The sequence below is a fragment of the Ovis canadensis genome, chromosome 3 (assembly GCF_042477335.2).
Source record: "Ovis canadensis isolate MfBH-ARS-UI-01 breed Bighorn chromosome 3, ARS-UI_OviCan_v2, whole genome shotgun sequence".
In the NCBI taxonomy this organism is placed as follows: Eukaryota; Metazoa; Chordata; class Mammalia; order Artiodactyla; family Bovidae; genus Ovis; species Ovis canadensis.
Genome location: NC_091247.1, coordinates 155,634,859 through 155,655,751, shown reverse-complemented (window position 1 = coordinate 155,655,751; position 20,893 = coordinate 155,634,859). Strand labels below are relative to the sequence as shown.

General features: G+C 39.8%; 1 protein-coding gene across 7 annotated transcripts in view; it reads left to right on the top strand.

Moving 5' to 3' along the window:
• RAB3IP (RAB3A interacting protein) overlaps window positions 1-20,893 on the top strand; it is a 66,636-nt gene that overhangs the window by 3,170 nt on the left and 42,573 nt on the right. For 3 of the 7 annotated variants that reach the window (XM_069584680.1, XM_069584682.1, XM_069584684.1), the window contains exon 2: window positions 15,906-16,027. The exons of the other annotated variants lie outside the window; for them this stretch is intronic. The gene's annotated coding sequence lies outside the window, so the exon portion shown is untranslated. The remainder of the gene's footprint in view (window positions 1-15,905; window positions 16,028-20,893) is intronic. 7 annotated transcript variants of the gene reach the window in all.

Genomic DNA, 20,893 nt, shown 5'->3' with positions numbered 1-20,893 from the left:
TCTTTGATGTCCATGCTCGTAACCACGCTACTTCTTCCTGTGTAGATTATAATGCTAAAGAATTGGTTTTAATTTAGCTTTTATGAGACACTTAATATTAGTGTAATAAGTAATTCTTAGTGTATCACCAGTGATTTTTAAATCAGACATTATGAGTGTCTACTCTGCAAGTCACAGTGGGGGTTAAAGGAAAGACTTTATAAGAAGTCTGGAAGGTAGACCATGTAATCATTGCCATATCTTTTTGTAAGTTTATCAAAATTTAGAAGGTACCTTCACATGCATATGGTGTTGTAATTTTAATGAGTGTCAGGTAAGACAAAATGCTTAAGTAGTTGGAGAGTAGGGAAGAAACGAGTAGTAGTTGGTAGTGATATTTGTATGTTGAGGGAAAGCTTTGAGGGTAATCTGAGGGAGTACACCCTTTCACACCAAACCTTTGCCCTGTAGAGTGCGAGTCAAGATGTAGTTCAATGAAGGGTGGTAAATTGGTTACTAAATTACTTAAATACATGATATCCTAAAAAGAAATTTAAAGACTCCTTTCTAGCTATCCCTGATAGCTCAGTTGGTAAAGAATCTGCCTGCAGTGCAGCAGACTCTGGTTTGATCCCTGGGTTGAGAAGATCCCCTGGAGAAGGGAAAGGCTACCCACTCCAGGATTCTGGCCTGGAGAATTCCATGGACTGTATGGTCCGTGGGGTTGCAAAGAGTTGGACACGACTGAGTGACTTTAACTTCACTTCTAGCTATTTATAGTTTCTCTTTTTCTGTTCTGCTGTCCTTACCTTTGCCACATTCAGTTCAGTTCAGTCGCTCAGTCGTGTCCGACTCTTTGCGACCCCATGAATCACAGCACGCCAGGCCTCTCTGTCCATCACCAACTCCCGGAGTTCACTTAGACTCACATCCATCGAGTCAGTGATGCCATCCAGCCATCTCATCCTCTGTTGTCCCCTTTTCCCCCTGCCCCCAATCCCTCCCAGCATCAGTCTTTTCCAATGAGTCAACTTTTCGCATGAGGTGGCCAAAATACTGGAATTTGAGCTTCAGCATCATTCCCTCCAAAGAAATCCCAGGGCTGATCTCCTTCAGAATGGACTGGTTGGATCTCCTTGCAGTCCAAGGGACTCTCAAGAGTCTTCTCCAACACCACAAAAGCATCAATTCTTCGGTGTTCAGCCTTCTTTACAGTCCAACTCTCACATCCATACATGACCACTGGAAAAACCATAGCCTTGACTAGATGGACCTTTGTTGGCAAAGTAGTGTCTCTGCTTTTGAATATGCTATCTAGGTTGGTCATAACTTTTCTTCCGAGGAGTAAGCGTCTTTTAATTTCATGGCTGCAATCATCATCTGCAGTGATTTTGGAGCCCAAAAATATAAAGTCTGACACTGTTTCAACTGTTTCCCCATCTATTTCCCATGAAGTGATGGGACCAGATGCCATGATCTTAGTTTTCTGAATGTTGAGCTTTAAGCCAACTTCTTCACTCTCCACTTTCACTTTCATCAAGAGGCTTTTTAGTTCCTCTTCACTTTCTGCCATAAGGGTGATGTCATCTGCATATCTACTTATTTATTTTTTTTATATTTCCAAAGCACAGAGCACATGCCTCTATTTTGGTATCATTTTGATATTTACATCATATTTGTAAATGTTTGTTGATAGTGAGGTCTCTTCTAGTAAACACATGCTTTGAGGGCAGGGCTTTAATGCATCTTACCCCACCATATAGCTTTAGTTTTGGGCCTGGAACCTAGTAGGTACTGTGCTGTTTGGTGATGGATGGTTAGCGAAAGAAATGTTAAAATGTGTTGAAACTGGTCTAGCAGTAGAAATGGAAGTGAATGTTCAGAGTAGGGATTGAAGGGCCTAAGGGAAGAAGAGGTTGGGAAGAAGAGGTTACTTAACAAGAGGTATCATTAATTTGCTATCTCTGTGTTTCCCTTCTGCTTTCCCTTTCAACTTAAAGCTAAATGAGGTGGTTTCACAAGCTTCAGTTTTATATAGAAAATTGAAGAAGTAATCTTGATTTATCTTAGGATATCAGCAACACGAAATTAAATTGCTTTAACCATAAGCAAAGATTACTTAGATCAGAGGAAAAAGAATGGAAATTATTGAAATAGTTCAAGTTTGAGAAGTTTGTTGCTTATAGTTGACGACTGTTTTAAGTATAAGCATAATGGAAGTTGGATAAACTCTACATAATAAAGTTTATGACTTGACATTCTAGCGGAAGGAAACTCCATGCAAGAGTGTGAGAGTAGCTTTGACTCACACAGAAACATACTGATGGTAGCCTGCGTGTGTGTGCGCTCAGTCGTGTCCAGCTCTTGCAACCCCATGGAATGTAGCCTGCCAGGCTCCTCTGTCTGGGATTTTCCAGGCAGGAGTACTGGAGTGGATTGCCATTTCCTCCTCCAAGGGGTCTTCCCAACCCAGGGATTGAACCCATGTCTCCTGCATTGGCAGGCAGATTCTTTACCACTGAGCCACCAGGGAAGCCCCTTAGAGCCATTTAAATAAGTGAATTGTCATTTGATGTGTCCAGATAATAGTTTGAGTGTTTGTGGGCATCTGATTGACAGATCTAGATGAAGTATAAAAGAACAACTAAAGGAGATTTGAAGAACGGTATGTAAATGTACATTAATTAATTTCTTGTTGGGAAGAGAGTTAATTTGAACTCTGTACCTCAGAATGACTTGTTTTTCCCTTCCTTCTTCTTTATCAAGGATAACTAAGGTTCCCTTCTGGTTTGTAAGACAAACCGCTTTGTAGACTCTTATTCTTTACCCCCTCATTTATTCTTTTTTAGATCTTTATAGATATCATTCATCTGTGTTGTGCTTTACAGTCTTCAGGACACTTTTACATTGACAGATAAGCCACTTGATTTTCTCAAATGTAGGCAGGGGCGATAATACCGCTACCATTATAGATATTAAAACTGGCACTCAGAGAAATTAAGTGACATACCTTAGTTCACACAGCCAGTTAATAACAAAATCTGAATTAGAAAGGTTTTCTGAAGCTTATTTGATCAAATGCTCAGTTTCCCCCAAACTTTAAAAACAGTTCCTCCAATCTTGTTGCGGTACTTATTGTTTTATCTCCAATTTGTAAAGGTGGCCTGGAATCTCTGTCTCTGCTCTTCACTGCTCTGCTATTTACTTCCCTAAATAATCTTATTGCTTGTTTATCCAATCAACATATACTTCAGTGCCTATTGAATATTTAATTGACCTGTATTCTTACATATACAAAATAAAGAGGCTTCCATTTTTAAGAGAAGGAAACTTGGAAAACAATTGTTTTTTTATATTTTTGTTCCAAAAATTTGTAATACAGTGCCTGCCAATGCAGGAGACCCGGGTTTGATCCTTGGCTCAGGAAGATCCCCTGGAGAAGGGAATGGCAACCCACTCCAGTATTCTTGCCTGGAAAATTCCATGGATGGAGGAGCCTGGTAGGCTACAGTCCATGGGGTCACAAAGAGTCGGACATGACTGAGGAGCTAACACTCTTCATAGTGTTAGTAACCCAGGAAGTTCTGAGATATAATGGTCATCTGAGTTAAATTCACCCATTCCAGTCCATTTTAGTTCGCTGATTCCTAGAATGTCGACGTTCACTCTTGCCATCTCTTGTTTGACCACTTCCAATTTCCCTTGATTCATGGACGTGACATTCCAGGTTCCTATGTAATATTGCTCTTTACAGCATCGGACCTTGCTTCTATCACCAGTCACATCCACAACTGGGTATTGTTTTTGCTTTGGCTCCATCCCTTCCTTCTTTCAGGAGTTATTTCTCCACTGATTTCCAGTAGCATATTGGGCACCTACTGACCTGGGGAGTTCCTCTTTCAGTATCCTATCATTTTGCCTTTTCATACTGTTCATGGGATTCTCAAGGCAAGAATACTGAAGTGGTTTGCCTTTCCCTTCTCCAGTGGACCACATTCTATCAGACCTCTCCACCATGACCTGCCCGTCTTGGTTTGCCCCGCGGGCATGGCTTGGTTTTATTGAGTTAGACAGGGCTGGAAAAGGTCAGTTTTCATTCCAATCCCAAAGAAAGGCAATGCCAAAGAATGCTCAAACTACCACACAATTGCACTCATCTCACATGCTAGTAAAGTCATGCTCAAAATTCTCCAAGCCAGGCTTCAGCAATACGTGAACCGTGAACTCCCTGATGTTCAAGCTGGTTTTAGAAAAGGCAGAGGAACCAGAGATCAAATTGCCAACATCTGCTGGATCAGGGAAAAAGCAAGAGAGTTCCAGAAAAACATCTATTTCTGCTTTATTGACTATGCCAAAGCCTTTGACTGTGTGGATCGCAATAAACTGGAAAATTCTGAAAGAAATGGGACTACCAGACCACCTAACCTGCCTCTTGAGAAGTCTGTATGCAGGTCAGGAAGGAACAGTCAGAACTGGACATGGAAGAACAGACTGGTTCCAAATAGGAAAAGGAGTACGTCAAGGCTGGATATTGTCACCCTGCTTATTTAACTTCTGTGTAGAGTACATCATGAGAAACGCTGGACTGGAAGAAACACAAGCTGGAATCAAGATTGCCGGGAGAAATATCAATAATCTCAGATATGCAGATGACACCACCCTTATGGCAGAAAGTGAAGAGGAACTAAAAAGCCTCTTGATGAAAGTGAAAGAGGAGAGTGAAAAAGTTGGCTTAAAGCTCAACATTCAGAAAACGAAGGTCATGATATCCGGTCCCATCATTTCATGGGAAATAGATGGGGAAACAGTGGAAACAGTGTCAGACTTTAATTTTGGGGGGCTCCAAAATCACTGCAGATGGTGATTGCAGCCATGAAATTAAAAGATGCTTACTCCTTGGAAGAAAAATTATGACCAACCTAGATAGTATATTCAAAAGCAGAGACATTACTTTGCCGACTAAGGTCCGTCTAGTCAAGGCTATGGTTTTTCCTGTGGTCATGTATGGATGTGAGAGTTGGACTGGGAAGCAGGGTGAGCACTGAAGAATTGATGCTTTTGAACTGTGGTGTTGGAGAAGCCTCTTGAGAGTGCCTTGGACTGCAAGGAGATCCAACCAGTCCATTCTGAAGGAGATCAGCCCTGATTGTTCTTTGGAAGGAATGATGCTAAAGCTGAAGCTCCAGTACTTTGGCCACCTCATGTGAAGAGTTGACTCATTGGAAAAGACTGTGATGCTGGGAGGGATTGGGGGCAGGAGGAGAAGGGGATGACCCAGGATGAGATGGCTGGATGGCATCACTGACTCGATGGACGTGAGTCTGGGTGAACTCCGGGAGTTGGTGATGGACAGGGAGGCCTAGCGTGCTGCGATTCATGGGGTCGCAAAGAGTCGGACATGACTGAGCACTGAACTGAACTGAACTGAAGTTCTGAGAATTTCTGAAAACCTGTAATAATCTGCAGTAATGAACATTTTGCAATATGTCGGATTGTACATTTAATCCTGTGGTATTAGTAAATGGAAATTAATTTGTGGTCTATTTTAATGAGTGGGGAGATTGTGTAGGTTGACTGACCATCTGACTAATTTTACCTTTGAGTTAGTAATTAATTTCACACTTATAAACATAGACTGCTTCCTAAAATGTAAACGTGAATTGTTTTTTGTTACAACCAAATATTAGTTTGGAAAACCAACTTTATAATTTTAGGGAGAGTTAATGAGAAAATTATTTTTTTATACACCATTTTGTTTTGTTTTTCTTCCTTTATATATATAGCATTTGGATAAATCTCAAAAATTTCTAATTATGGAGAATTTAAAACAAAATACATAGATGCAAATATCTAACGAACTTCAAATTTCCCATCATCTAGCCCATCAACTATTGTCAATCCTGCCCCATCTACCCCCTGTACTAGTCCCTCTCCTGTATTATTTTGAGCAAATTCCAGGCATTGTATAATTTTATCTGTAAATATATCATTATGTATTTCTAAAAGGTAAAGGCAGTTAGCTCTAATACAGTTTCACACTTTAAAAAATTAACACTTAAAATTTTTTTAGGTAAGGATTACTAATTACAAACATGCACACTTTTTTTGATTATATCATAAGGCCATTATATTAAAATCAGGTTTCTGTTGATTTATATGCTATTCCTACCCTCCGACAACAAACTATAAGGGGCTGAATAAGTACTTATTTTAAGTCCAAGTAGCAGCAAAATAAGTAAGGAAATGATGAGAGCCAAGAGAATGTAGGGAAAAAATAGAAAGGATGGCAAAGTAACAGCAAATGCTCATTTCAATAGCAGTGCATTAGAGAAACTTTAGTTTTTTCTTTCTGAAAGTGAAACAGTTGTTCATAGATTAAATAGGATTCTTCTGTTTGGATTGTTCTCTTCTTAAAATTGGCTGGGTAAGACTGCCTTAGAGATCCTCTGTCTTCATTTAACCTTTGTCTTGAGTCTTACCTTTTAAGATGTAGTGGAGTCAGACGCAGGTGCTGGAGTCAGACACACCAGGCTTTGAATCCTCCCTCTGTTACTGACTGTTTCACCTTAACAAAATTAATTAACCTCTTTGATCCTCAGTTTCTGAATCTATAAAATAGAGGTAAGAACCATTTCAAAGGGATGCTAAGAGGAATGACTAGAATAATGTACATAATGTATATATGTATATGTCACAGTAGACAATGTAATAATGTAATGATATGTGTGTATACGTAGAAATATAATTGAAGCTATTCTGAATGCTTTCCTATATAGATGTTAAATATATGTGCCTTCATCCCCTCATTTGCAGTGTGTGACCTTCATGCTCTCTTGCGTAGTCTGTTGCAGTAGCCTCTTAACTAATTGCCTCTAGTCTCTTGTCTCTAGTTAAAGTCCTTGGGAGTCATTTTTCTAAAGACATCACAATTCATCTGTACTTCCTAAAATGTAGATCTGAGCACCTCTTCAGGATGAAACTCCAAGTAACATTTTCCATGTTAAGTGAAGCTTTTAATTATCTGTCTCATATCTGCTTCTCCAGGTTGACTTTCTGTCCTCTTTTTTGTTTGGTTAGTTTCATTAGTGCCAAACCCTTGTTCCTTGACTATGCTATATTATTTCCTTGCTTAGCTCATCTACAGACTCTAATTCGGCATTTAAAAATCTAACTTATATTTTTACTTCTCCTTGAAACATTGTCTTCCTCCTCCTCTCTCTTTAGGATTATCATTTAGTGGCCCATAATAGGCTTTAAGTAAGTAAGTAAAGTCACTCAGTCATGTCCGACTCTTTGTGACCCCGTGGACTGCAGCCCACCCGGCTCCTCAGTCCATGGGATTCTCCAGGCAAGAATACTGGAGTGGGTTGCCATTTCCTTCTCCAGGGGATCTTCCTGACCCAGGGATTGAACCTGGGTCTCCCGCGTTGGAGGCAGATGCTTTAACCTCTGAGCCACCTTCTTTTTAGCTCATTTTCATATCTGTATTCTTAAAACTTTAGTACCAGGATTTTCCCTGAGGAGTTGAAGCTGACAATCATCCTTCCAGTTCATTTCAGTTCAGTCACTCAGTCGTGTCTGACTCTTTGTGACCCCATGAATCACAGCACGCCAGGCCTCCCTGTCCATCACCATCTCCCGGAGTTCACTCAGACTCACGTCCATAGAGTCCGTGATGCCATCCAGCCATCTCATCCTTGGTTGTCCCCTTCTCCTCCTGCCCCCAATCTCTCCCAGCATCAGAGTCCATTCAACTGGAATAAAAAGAATTGATAAAATTATTAATTATACTTATACTAAAATAATATAGATATGAAATATATTTAATAACTGTAAACCATTAAGATTTTTCTAGGCATTCATTGAGATGATACATGTGAAATTCTTAGTTAACTGACGCATAGTTAACTTTCAGTATTGGCTGCTGTTTTTGCTGTGATAATGCTGACTTCTGGAAAGAAGAAATAAGATATAATGAATACTATGAATCAGAAGCAAATTGTTTTGATCAACTTTTTAAATTGGAGATCAGCTTTATTACTTAAAACTGAGTGATAATAAGGCCACTGAAGCTGTTAGTAATTCACCCATAAAAATTGAACGCTATCATCCTTTTCACTCATTTGTAGTGATCTCTGACAAGTTTAGTTTATGAATTGGGATAACTGCACTTGAAATTGAGTTATTGAATTACTTACTACTTAATGCTGAGAGTAGGGCTTCCTAGGTGGCGCTGGTGGTCAAGAATCCACCTGCCAATGCAGGAGTCATGGGTTTGATCCCTGGGTTGAGAAGATCCCCTGGAGAAAGAAATGGAGCCTGGTGGGCTGCCATCACTTGGGGTTGCAGAGTCAGACTCGACTGAGCAACTGAACACATACACACAATACAGAGAGTACTGCTGCTTAAAAATAGCAGTTTATTTTATTCGTATAAGAACTTTGAATGCAAAACAAGTCTTAATGCTTCCATTTGAAAGAGCAAAAGATTTTTAGATCATTGTGATTGGCAGGTCATTACCAGATAAGTTACACATTTTATGGAAATTTCGCATGCTTGGAAAAGGGACTACATTTAATCTTCAAATAATCTCCTTTTCAGGAGTGACTGGAATTTAAACAGTGTTTTAATGTATCCCCCAGAATGAAAACATGGTACATAAAGGCAGTGCTCTGAGGTACTCTACTGAATGATACTTGAATTTCTCTTCTAATTCACAACCTGTGAGGAAGCAAACCAAGCTAGATTTCCAGATAAGAGAAGCTAGGCACACATTGGCCCAGTAATTTGATAGAAAAGTGAAAGTGTTAGTCGCTCAGTCGTGCCCGACTGTTTGGGAGCCCATGAACTGTAGCCCACCAGGCTCCTCTGTCTATGGGATATTATAGGCAAGGATACTGGAGTGGTTTGGCATTTCTTTCTCCAGGGGATCTTCCTGATCCAGGGATTGGACCTGGGTTTCCTGCACAGCAGACAGGTTCTTTACTGACTGAACTACCAGGGTTCAGACCTGCCTCTCCTTGAGGTTTGGATCCTATGTTCCTAGTCTGTGCTCCAGTTTATTGAACATTTTCCACAAATGCTTTACTTTTACACCTTAGACATGCCTGAAAAGTCCTGCCAAGGGCTTTATCTTCCTCATTATTTCCTATTTCTTTGGGTCTTCTCTTTGGCTTTACTTTTCCTGGGAGTCTTTTCCTTCTGATTTATTTGGCCTTCTTGTGTGGTCTCTTAGTAGCCTTTGCTTATTCTGTGGTGTTTATCACACTGTTCATTGCCTCTAATTGTCATTGTCTCCTGCTGTATTGATACTGTTTGGGAGCAGAGATGATTTACCATCTTCTTTCCCCAGAGCCTGGCACATAGTAGACTGTCCGTGAAAACTCATTGAAAGAACAGTTGAATGTTTATAGGAAAAATAGAGTGGGTGTTGCAGGGATGTGAAGTGAACTGACTCGGTTGTGTATGACTCCCTGCGACCCCATTTACTGTAGCCTACCAGGCTCCTCTGTCCATGGAATTTTCCAGGCAAGAATACTGGAGTGGGTTGCCATTTCCTTCTCCAGGGGATCGTCCCATCCCAGGGATTGAACCCGGGTCTCGCGCATTGCAGGCAGACACGTTACCGTCTGAGCCACCTAATGGATTTTAATTCAGTTTAAGGAGAAACATTTTTACATGAACCATCTAACAGTGGAAAGGCAAAGCAGTTCTAGTGGTGATAGTGTGGTGTGGTTAAGAGCTAGGACTCTGAAGTCCCAGCAGCCAGAGATTTTAATCCTGGTTGCCTTAAACTGCAGCTTCCTCAGCTATACATGTACTGGCAACTATACCTGCTATTTAGTAAGTGCTCAACGACTTAGCAGCAGCAGCAGCAGTAAATAGATGGCATCACCGACTTGATGAACATGAGTTTGAGCACCCTCTGGGAGTTGGTGATGGACAGGGAAGCCTGGGGTGCTGCAGCCCATGGGGTCGCAAAAAGTCGGACATGACTGAGTGACTGAACTGAACTGAAGGGAGAAACAGCTCTGTAATCCAGTGAGATTGGTACGGGTAGTTGGATGACTTAGCTCCCCAGACCGTCCTTCTCCCCTGGATTATTTTGAAGCAAATCCAAGGAATTTTACTTCTTCTATATTTCTGTGATATCCCTAAAGGATACTTTTTTTTTTTTCACATAACCATCATACCATTATTATCTCTAAAAACTGACAGTAATTCATAGTAATATCAGTAATATCCAGTGTTCAGGTTCCATTGACTTTTTCATAATGTTTTTATAGTTGGTTAATTCAGATAATTCAAGCAAGGCCCCCACATTATATTTCTTTATGTCTCGAGTCTCTTTATAAATTCCTTCCCCGCCCCCCCATTTTTATTTATTGAAAAAACCAGGTGATTTATCCAGTAGAGTTTCCAAAGTCTGGGTTTTGCTGTTTTTGTCTGTATGGTGCTATTTTTAATATGTTCTTTTACCCTCTATTGGGCTTCCCAGGTGGCGCAGTGGTAAAGGTTTGCCAATGCAGGATACACAGGAGACTCAGGTTTGATCCCTAGCTTGGGAAGATCCTTGGCATAGGAAATGGCAGCCCACTCCAGTATTCTTGTCTGGAAAATTCCATGGACAGAGGAGCCTGGTGGACTGCAGTTCCTGGCATTGCAGAGAGTCGGACATGACTGAGCCCACATACACTGTGCTCTATATTTCCTACAAACTGATAATCACCTAGAGGGTTAATTGAATTGAGGTCATTTTATTTTTATTAGGGGAGAGGGTCAAGAATACTTCATGAATGGTGGTAGTGTTTCTTCCCTGTTTTACCACATAATTCTCATAATTTATGATTTTCTTCCTTTTCGTGATATTAAGTCATCAGTGAGTTCAAGTACTGTCATTTTGATCCATTAATTATAAAGTCTCCCAGATTTTACCAAAGGGTTTTAATAGTTATTAATAATTGTTGCCTAGACTCATTGTTTCATTAAGATTGCAAAGTTATTAAGTGGGACTCTTTGAAAATAAGGACTTTTCCTCATAAACGCTTAGTTCTCTGATATATTGGAAAGTCAGGATAAATACTGGATTCTTTATTTTACTAGTTTTCAAAATAGTGTTTTAGTTACATGGCACTGATCAAAAGGAGTCAGTGAGATTTATTTTTGTTTATTTTTAGTATAATCATGAAACCTTGAGCCTAAAACTGGGTTTTTTGGTTCTTTTTTTAATATAAATTTATTTATTTTAATTGGAGGTTAATTACTTGACATTATTGTGTTGGTTTTGTCATACATCAACATGAATCTGCCACAGGTATACACGTGTTCCCCATCCTGAACCCCCCCCACTCCCTGTACCATCCCTCTGGGTCGTCTCAGTGCACCAGCCCCAAGCATCCAGTATCATGCATCAAACCTGGACTGGTGATTCGTTTCTTATATGATATTATACATGTTCCAATGCCACTCTCCCAAATTATCCCACCCTCTCCCTCTCCCACAGAGTCCTTAAGACTGTTCTATACATCTGTGTCTCTTTTGCTGTCTCGCATACAGGGTTATCCTTACCATCTTTCTAAATTCCATATATATGCATTAGTATACTGTATTGGTGTTTTTCTTTCTGGCTTACTTCACTCTATATAATAGGCTCCAGTTTCATCCACCTCATTAGAACCGATTCAAATGTATTCTTTTTAATGGCTGAGTAAAACTCCATTGTGTAGATGTACCACAGCTTTCTTATCCATTCATCTGCTGATGGACATCTAGGTTGCTTCCATGTCCTGGCTATTATAAACAGTGCTGCGATGAACATTGGGGTACATGTGTCTCTTTCAATTCTGGTTTCCTCGGTGTGTATGCCCAGCAGTGGGATTGCTGGGTCATAAGGCAGCTCTATTTGCAGTTTTTTAAGGAATCTCCACACTGTTCTCCACAGTGGCTATACTAGTTTGCATTCCCACCAACAGTGTAAAAGAGTTCCCTCTTCTCCACACCCTCTCCAGCATTTATTGCTTGTAGACTTTTGGATCGCAGCCATTCTGACTGGCGTGAAATGGTACCTCATTGTGGTTTTGATTTGCGTTTCTCTGATAATGAATGATGTTGAGCATCTTTTCATGTGTTTGTTAGCCATCTGTATGTCTTCTTTGGAGAAATGTCTATTTAGTTCTCTGGCCCATTTTTTGATTGGGTTTATTTTTCTGGCTTGTATATTTTTGAGATTAGTTGTTTGTCAGTTGTTTCATTTGCTATTATTTTCTCCCATTCCGAAGCCTGTCTTTTCACCTTGCTTATAGTTTCCTTTGTTGTGCAGAAGCTTTTAAGTTTAATTAGGTCCCATTTGTTTATTTTTGCTTTTATTTCCAATATTCTGAGAGGTGGGTCATAGAGGATCCTGCTGTGATGTATGTTGGAGAGTGTTTTGCCTATGTTCTCCCCTAGAAGTTTTATAGTTTCTGGTGTCTTATGTTTAGATCTTTAATCCATTTTGAGTTTATTTTTGTATATGGTGTTAGAAAGTGGTCTAGTTTCATTCTTTTACAAGTGGTTGACCAGTTTTCCCAGCACCACTTGTTAAAGAGATTGTCTTTTCTTCATTGTATATTCTTGCCTCCTTTGTCAAAGATAAGGTGTCCATAGGTGTGTGGATTTATCTCTGGGAAATTATTTGTTCTAGCTCTGTGAAAAATACCATTGGTAGCTTGATAGGGATTGCATTGAATCTGTAGATTGCTTTGGATAGTATACTCATTTTCACTATATTGATTCTTCCGATCCATGAACATGGTATATTTCTCCATCTATTAGTGTCCTCTTTGATTTCTTTCACCAGTGTTTTATAGTTTTCTATATATAGGTCTTTAGTTTCTTTAGGTAGATATTTTCCTAAGTATTTTATTCTTTTCATGGCAATGGTGAATGGAATTGTTTCCTTAATTTCTCTTTTTATTTTCTCATTATTAGTGTATAGGAATGCAAGGGATTTCTGTGTGTTGACTTTATATCCTGCAACTTTGCTATATTCATTGATTAGCTCTAGCAATTTTCTGGTGGCATCTTTAGGGTTTTCTATGTAGAGGATCATGTCATCTGCAAACAGAGTTTTACTTCTTCTTTTCCAATTTGGATTCCTTTTATTTCTTTTTCTGCTCTGATTGCTGTGGCCAAAACTTCCAAAACTATGTTGAATAGTAGTTGAAAGGGTGAAAGTGGGCACCCTTGTCTTGTTCCTGACTTTAGGGGAAATGCTTTCAATTTTTCACCATTGAGGATAATGTTTGCTGTGGGTTTGTCATATATAGCTTTTATTATGTTGAGGTATGTTCCTTCTATTCCTGCTTTCTGGAGAGTTCTTATCATTCTCTGCATCTATTGAAATAATCATATGGCTTTTATTTTTCAATTTGTTTTGTGGTGTATTACATTGATTGATTTGCAGATATTAAAAAAATCCTTGCATCCCTGGGATAAAGCCCACTTGGTCATGGTGTATGGTCTTTTTAATGTGTTGTTGGATTCTGATTGCTAGAATTTTGTTAAGGATATTTGCATCTATGTTCATGAGTGATACTGGCCTGTAGTTTTCTTTTTTTTTTGTGGCATCTTTGTCAGGTTTTGGTATTAGGGTGATGGTGGCCTCATAGAATTAGTTTGGAAGTTTGCCTTCCTCTGCAATTTTCTGGAAGAGTTTGAGTAGGATAGGTGTTAGCTCTTCTCTAAATTTTTGGTAGAATTCAGCTGGCAAGCCATCTGGACCTGGGCATTTGTTTGCTGGAAGATTTCTGATTACAGTTTCAATTTCTGTGCTTGTGATGGATCTGTTAAGATTTTATATTTCTTCCTAGTTCAGTTTTGGGTAGTTGAACTTTTCTAAGAATTTGTCCATTTCTTCCATGTTGTCCATTTTATTGGCATATAATTGCTGATAGTAGTCTTTTATGATCCTTTGTATTTCTGTGTTGTCTGTTGTGATCTCTCCATTTTCATTTCTAATTTTATTGATTTGATTTTTCTCCCTTTGTTCTTGATGAGTCTGGCTAATGGTTTGTCAATTTTATTTATCCTTTCAAAGAACCAGCTTTTGGCTTTGTTGATTTTTGCTATGGTCTCTTTTGTTTCTTTTACATTTATTTCTGCCCTAATTTTTAAGATTTCTTTCATCCTACTAACCCTGGGGTTCTCCATTTCTTCCTTTTCTAGTTGCTTTAGGTGTAGAATTAGGTTATTTATTTGACTTTTTCCTTATTTCTTGAGGTATGCCTGTATTGCTGTGAACTTTCCTCTTAGCACTGCTTTTATAGTGTCCCACAGGTTTTGGGTGGTTGTGTTTTCATTTTCATTCATTTCTATGCATATTTTGATTTCTCTTTTGATTTCTTCTGTGCTTTGTTGATTATTCAGCAGCATGTTGTTCAGCCTCCATATGGTGGAATTTTTAATAGTTTTTCTCCTGTAATTGAGAGCTAATCTTAATGCGTTATGGTCAGAAAAGATGCTTGGAATGACTTCAGTTTTTTTGAATTTACCAAGGCTAGATTTATGGTCCAGGATGTGATCTATCCTGGAGAAGGCTCCGTGAGAACTTGAGAAAAAGGTGAAATTCATTGTTTTGGGGTGAAATGTCGTATAGATATCAGTTAGGTCTAACTGGTCTATGGCATCATTTAAAGTTTGTGTTTCCTTGTTAATTTTCTGTTTAGTTGATCTATCCATAGGTGTGAGTGGGGTATTAAAGTCTCCCACTATTATTGTGTTATTGTTAATTTCCCCTTTCATACTTGTTAGCATTTGTCTTACATATTGTGGTGCTCCTATGTTGGGTGCATATATATTTAGAATTGTTATATCTTCTTCTTGGATTGATCCTTTGATCATTATGTAGTGACCTTCTTTGTCTCTTTTCACAGCCTTTGTTTTAAAGTCTATTTTATCTGATATTTCTATTCCTGCTTTCTTTTGGTCTCTATTTGCATGGAATATCTTGTTCCAGCGCTTTGCTTTCAGTCTGTATGTGTCCCCTATTTTGAGGTGGATCTCTTGTAGACAGCATATGTAGGGGTCTTGTTTTTGTATCCATTCAGCCAGTCTTTGTCTTTTGATTGGGGCATTCAACCCATTTACATTTAAGGTAATTATTGATAAGTATGATCCCGTTGCCATTTACTTTATTGTTTTGGGTTCGGATTTATACCCCCTTTTTGTGTTTCCTGTCTAGAGAATATCCTTTAACATTTGTTGGAGAGCTGGTTTGGTGGTGCTGAATTCTGTCAGCTTTTGCTTGTCCATAAAGCTTTTGATTTCTCCTTCATATTTGAATGAGATCCTTGCTGGATACAGTAATCTGAGCTGTAGCTTATTCTCTTTCATCTCTTTAAGTATGTCCTGCCATTCCCTCCTGGCCTGAAGAGTTTCTATTGAAAGATCTGCAGTTATCCTTATGGGAATCCCCTTGTGTATTATTTGTTGTTTTCCCCTTGCTGCTTTTAATATTTGTTCTTTATGTTTGATCTTTGTTAATTTGATTAATATGTGTCTTGGAGTGTTTTGCCTTGGGTTTATCCTATTTGGGACTCTCTGGGTTTCTTGGACTTGGGTGATTATTTCCTTCCCCATTTTAGGGAAGTTTTCCACTGTTATATCCTCAAGTATTTTCTCATGGTCTTTCTTTTTGTCTTCTTCTTCTGGGACTCCTATGATTCGAATGTTGGGGCCTTTAACATTGGTCTCTGAGATTGTCCTCATTTCTTTCAATTTGTTTTTCTTTTTTCCTCTCTGATTCATGTATTTCTACCATTCTATCTTCTAATTCACTATTCCTATCTTCTGCTTCTGTTATTCTACTATTTGTTGCCTCCAGAATGTTTTTGTATCTCATTTATTGCATTATTAATTATATATTGACTCTTTTTTATTTTTTCTAGGTCCTTGTTAAACCTTTCTTGCATCTTCTCAGTCCTTGAATCCAGGCTATTTATCTATCATTCCATTTTGATTACAAGATTTTGGATCATTTGCACTATCATTATTTGGAATTCTTTATCAGGTAGGTTCCCTATTCCTTCCTCTTTGGTTTGGCGGGCATTTATCCTGTTCCTTTACCTGCTGGGTATTCCTCTGTCTCTTCATCTTGTTTATATTGCTGCGTTTGGGGTGTCCTTTTTGTATTCTGGCTGTTTGTGGCATTCTCTTTGTTGTGGAGATTCCTCACTGTGGGTGCGGTTGTATCAGTGGCTTGTCAAGGTTTCCTGGTTAGAGAAGCTTGTGTCAGTGTTCTGGTGGGTGCAGCTGGATTTCTCCTCTCTGGAGTGCAATGAAGGGTCCCGTAATGAGTTATGAGATGTCAGTCGTTTTGGAGTAACTTTGGGCAGCCTGTATATTGAAGCTCAGGGCTGTGTTCCTGTGTTCCTGGAGAATTTGCGTGGTATGTCTTCTTCTGGAACTTGTTGGCCCTTGGTTTCAGTGTAGGTATGGAGGCGTTTGATGAGCTCCTGTCAATTAATGTTCCCTGGAGTCAGGAGTTCTCTGGTGTTCTCAGGGTTTGGACTTAAGCCTCCTGCTTCTGGTTTTCAGTCTTATTTTTACAGTAGTCTCAAGACTTCTTCTATACAGCACTGATGATAAAACATCTAGGTTAAAGATGAAAAGTTTCTCCACAGTGAGGGACACTAGAGAGGTTCACAGAGTTACATGGAGAGGAGAAGAGGGAGGAGGGAGTTAGAGGTGACCCGAATGAGATGCAGTGGAATCAATAGAGGAGAGAGCATGCTAGCCAGTAATCACTTCCTTATGTACACTCCACAACTGGACCTCTCAGAGATGTTCATGGAGTTATACAGAGAAGAGAAGAGGGAGGAAGGAGACAGAGGTGGCTAGGGGGATAAAAGGGAGGAATCAAAAGGAGAGAGACAGATCCAGCCAGTAATCAGTTCCCTAAGTGTTCTCCACTGTCTGGAACACACAGAGATTCACAGAGTTGGGTAGAGAAGAGAGAGGGTAGGGAGGAGACGCAGGTGACCTGGTGGAGAAAAAGGAGAGTCCAAAAAGAGGGAGAGAGCAGTCAAGCCAGTAATCTCGCTCCCAAGTAAAAATGGGTACTGAAGATTGGGTTCTTAAAGGTACAAAATTGATAACAAATACCAAAAAGCAAAGATTAAAAATCTAGAGTTCAGTTCAGTTGCTCAGTCGTGTCTGACTCTGCGACCCCATGAGTCACAGCACGCCAGGCCTCCCTGTCCATCACCAACTCCCGGAGTTCACTCAGACTCACGTCCATCGAGTCTGTGATGCCATCCGGCCATCTCATCCTCTGTTGTCCCCTTCTCCTCCTGCCCCCAATCCCTCCCAGCATCAGAGTCTTTTCCAGTGAGTCAGCTCTTTGCATGAGGTGGCCAAAGTACTGGAGCTTCAGCTTTAGCATCATTCCTTCCAAAGTTTGGAATTTCAAAAATACAATATTAAAGAAAAGAAGAAAAAAGGAGAAAAGAAAAAAAAACAGTCACGAAAATTATAAAATATATACATATGAAGTTTGCTTTTAAAAAATAGGGTCTTTTTTTTTTGCAAAGTTAATAGTAGGTTATAAAAGTTAAAATTGAAGGAGTAATAGAGGACTTAAAATTTTAAAAAAAGAATGATCATAAAAATAGTAAAAATATATCTAAGACTTTCTCTGGTGTTGTTGTTGGTATTGTGGGGTCAGTTCATTTTTGGATAGTTCCTTGGTCTGGCTTATATTTCTCAAGATCTATAGGCCCCTTCCTATGTATTCGGTACTAATGACAGGGGTTTAATCTATTGCACCTGTGACTTCCAAGGCGGGTCCCTCTGTTTTAGCATCTTCTGTTTGCTGATCTCTTCAGTGTCTGATTTCCGCCCTGACACAAAGGGGGCGGTGGTGGACCCCTTTTTTAGGTTCACTTGTTCAGTTGCGCTGTGGGGAGGGAGGGACGCTGCTAACAAATAACACTGGCATGTGCTCGCAGTGCCTCAGCCACACTGGGCCTGCCCCCGCTCACGGTGCGTGTACCCTCCCTGCCCACACTGCTCAGGCTCTAGGTTGCTCTGCCGGAAACCGTCCAAGGCCGGCCCTGGGCTGCATACATCTCCCAGGTCTAAGCCGCTCAGGTTTAGGCGCTCGCATAGTCCTCAGAGGCGCAGACTCGGTTGGGTCTGCGTTTTGTGCCCTTCCCAGGTCTGAGCAGCTCAGGTGATGGGGTGTTTGGTGAGTGCGGTCGCTGCAACTTACCGCCTCCCCCATCCCTGCCGCTTGGTTTTCTGGGTGTACAACTGGTGCACCTTCTCAGGCAGATGTTGACTGTCCAGAACCCCAAAAAGTCTTAGTTAGCAAAGAAGCCTGTTTGCAGGTTGGTAGATAATGTCTCTCTGGGGCTGTGTTTGCCCCCTTCCAGCTCTGGCTGCCTGTCACTGGAGGGGGATGGTCTGCAGCCGGCTAGTTCTGTTCAGTCCTTTGTTCTATGCTCCGGGCCTGGCGGTGTCTTTGGGCTTTTCGCATGGTAGCTGTCCCACAGTCTGGTTTGCTAGCCCAAGTTAGTTTGCTCAGATTGCCCTCTGGACATTCAGGCCAGATCCTTACTCTAAGCAATGCAGCCCACGCCTCCCTGCCCAGCCCCCGCTTGCTAGTGGCAGGTGCAGGCATCTGCGCTGCTTCTCTGCTGGGGGAGTTACCGTTGGGCTCGTGATCTGTGGGTTTTAATTACTTATTTATTTTTCCTCCCTGTTATGTTGCCTTCTGTGCTTCCAAGGCTCGCCACAGACTCGGCAGTGAGAGTGTTTCCTGGTGTTTGAAAAATTAGCTGTTTTTAAGACTCCCTTCCCGGGTCGGAGCTCTGTCCCTACCTCTTTTGTCTTTTATATTTTTTCCTACCTCCTTTCGAAGACAATGCACGCTTTTCTGGGTGGCTGATGTCCTCTGCCGGCGTTCAGAAGTTGTTTTGTGGAATTTACTCAGCGTTTAAATGTTCTTTTGATGCATTTGTGGGGGAGGAAGTGGTCCCCCCGTCCTATTCCTCCAACATCTTGTCTTCTCTCCCCTTTGTTTGTTTGTTCTTAACAGAGATTGTCCTTTTTGATGTTCAGGTTGTCCCATCTTTGGTTAGTCGGAGTCCTTTTGATACCTCTCCAGTAGTCTTTGATAGCTTTCTTGCTTCTTGGTAAAACAACATGTTCCAAGATCCTTTTGTATATACTGCCCCAGGCCTGAGTGAGTGAGTGAAGTCACTCAGTCATGTCCGACTCTTTGCAACCCCATGGACTGTAGCCTACCAGGCTCCTCCCTCCATGGGATTCTCCAGGCAAGAGTACTGGAGTGGGTTGCCATTTCCTTCTCCAGGGGATATTCCCGACCCAGGGATCGAACCCTGGTCTCCTGCATTCCAGGCAGACGCTTTAACCTCTGAGCCACCAGGGAAGTCCTCAGAGTTGCCATTGTTCTTTTTTTGGTAGGATATGATACTGCTTTGGGCATAAGAGGTACACATTGCTCCTGACTTGGTTACTGCTCTTATACCTTTTCAGTGGATAAAGGTAGGCATTTTTATACATAGAAGAGATGTTCCTGGTATTTCTCATTCAAATTTAGGACTTCAGAGTTTTAAATTCTTTGATTTTGTATTTGTGTTTCTTTTCTCATATGCTGAAAATTTTAGTTCTGAATGATAGTTTAATCTTATACAATAGTTTCAGAATAGCAGTATCAACATTACTAATACGATTACAGAGAATAGTGTATTATTTTTTAAAATTTCCTTTTGTTCTTAGAATATATGCCACTGGGATATACAGTTTTATTACTGTGTTTTAAAGTCATTTGAAATAGTTCTTCTCAATGTTATAAAGTACCAAAGGGAGCTAGATTCATCTTCTATTCTTAAAGATTAAAAAAAAAATCTAATTTTGCCTTATGTACATGGTTCAAGTTCAAATTGATATCTACAAAGTAGGGTACATTTGGAAAAGTCTAGGTTTTATGCCTGTCTCCTCTTCCTGTTCTTGCCCTTTTCCTAAAGATAACTTTTTTAAAAATTAATTTTTGGAATATCCTTCTATTTCTAAAATATAAGTACATAGAAATATATATAATTATATACATATAAATTTGTACATTTCCTTTCTTATATAAAAGGTAGCTTATTATATACTGCTTGTTTTTTAATGTCAGTGTATTCTCAGGTTTCCTTCACAGCAGTATGTAGGTATCACGCATTTATTTTTGTAGCTATATAGTGCTTCATGATGAGGATGTACCTGTGTTGGTTCATTTAGTCAGTCTTCTGCTAGTGCCATTGGCCTTATGAATGTATCTTCTTTTTTATTTTGCCCATTTATATTGGGATAAAGCCCTGTCAAGTGGGCATGCTGAGTCATAGATTCAGTGACTGTGTCATTTTGTGGACATTGTCAAATTTTCCTCCATAGTGTTTGTGCCATTTTACATTTCCAGAAATGCAAATGCATTCCCACAATGATTCAGTGAACCTCTCATGTATACAGAGGTGAATTAGGAGTACATGAGATCAAAGAAAAGTATCATGGTTCCTGATAAAATGTCAGTGTTTAATGAAAACCTCATTTCTCGTGTCGAGTGAATTGACTGATAAACTATATTCACTTGAAAAAGAAATATTCAGGTTTAGATGTTTGCTTTGCTGTATGTGTGTGTATTATGAACAAAGAATGAAAAATACTATTTTAGGGAAAGGTAATAAATTAAAATTGAATGTTAAATACTTTAAAGGCCTTGTTGATGTGATCTTCCTTTTGGCATAGTGAATATTTTGGGTAAATGAGCAAAGTTTAGTTTCATTTTAAGGACTGAAATTACTGTTTACTACAATAAAGAAAACATTCATTGGATTTGAAATTTGGTATTTGCAGATTTAATAGTGAGAGT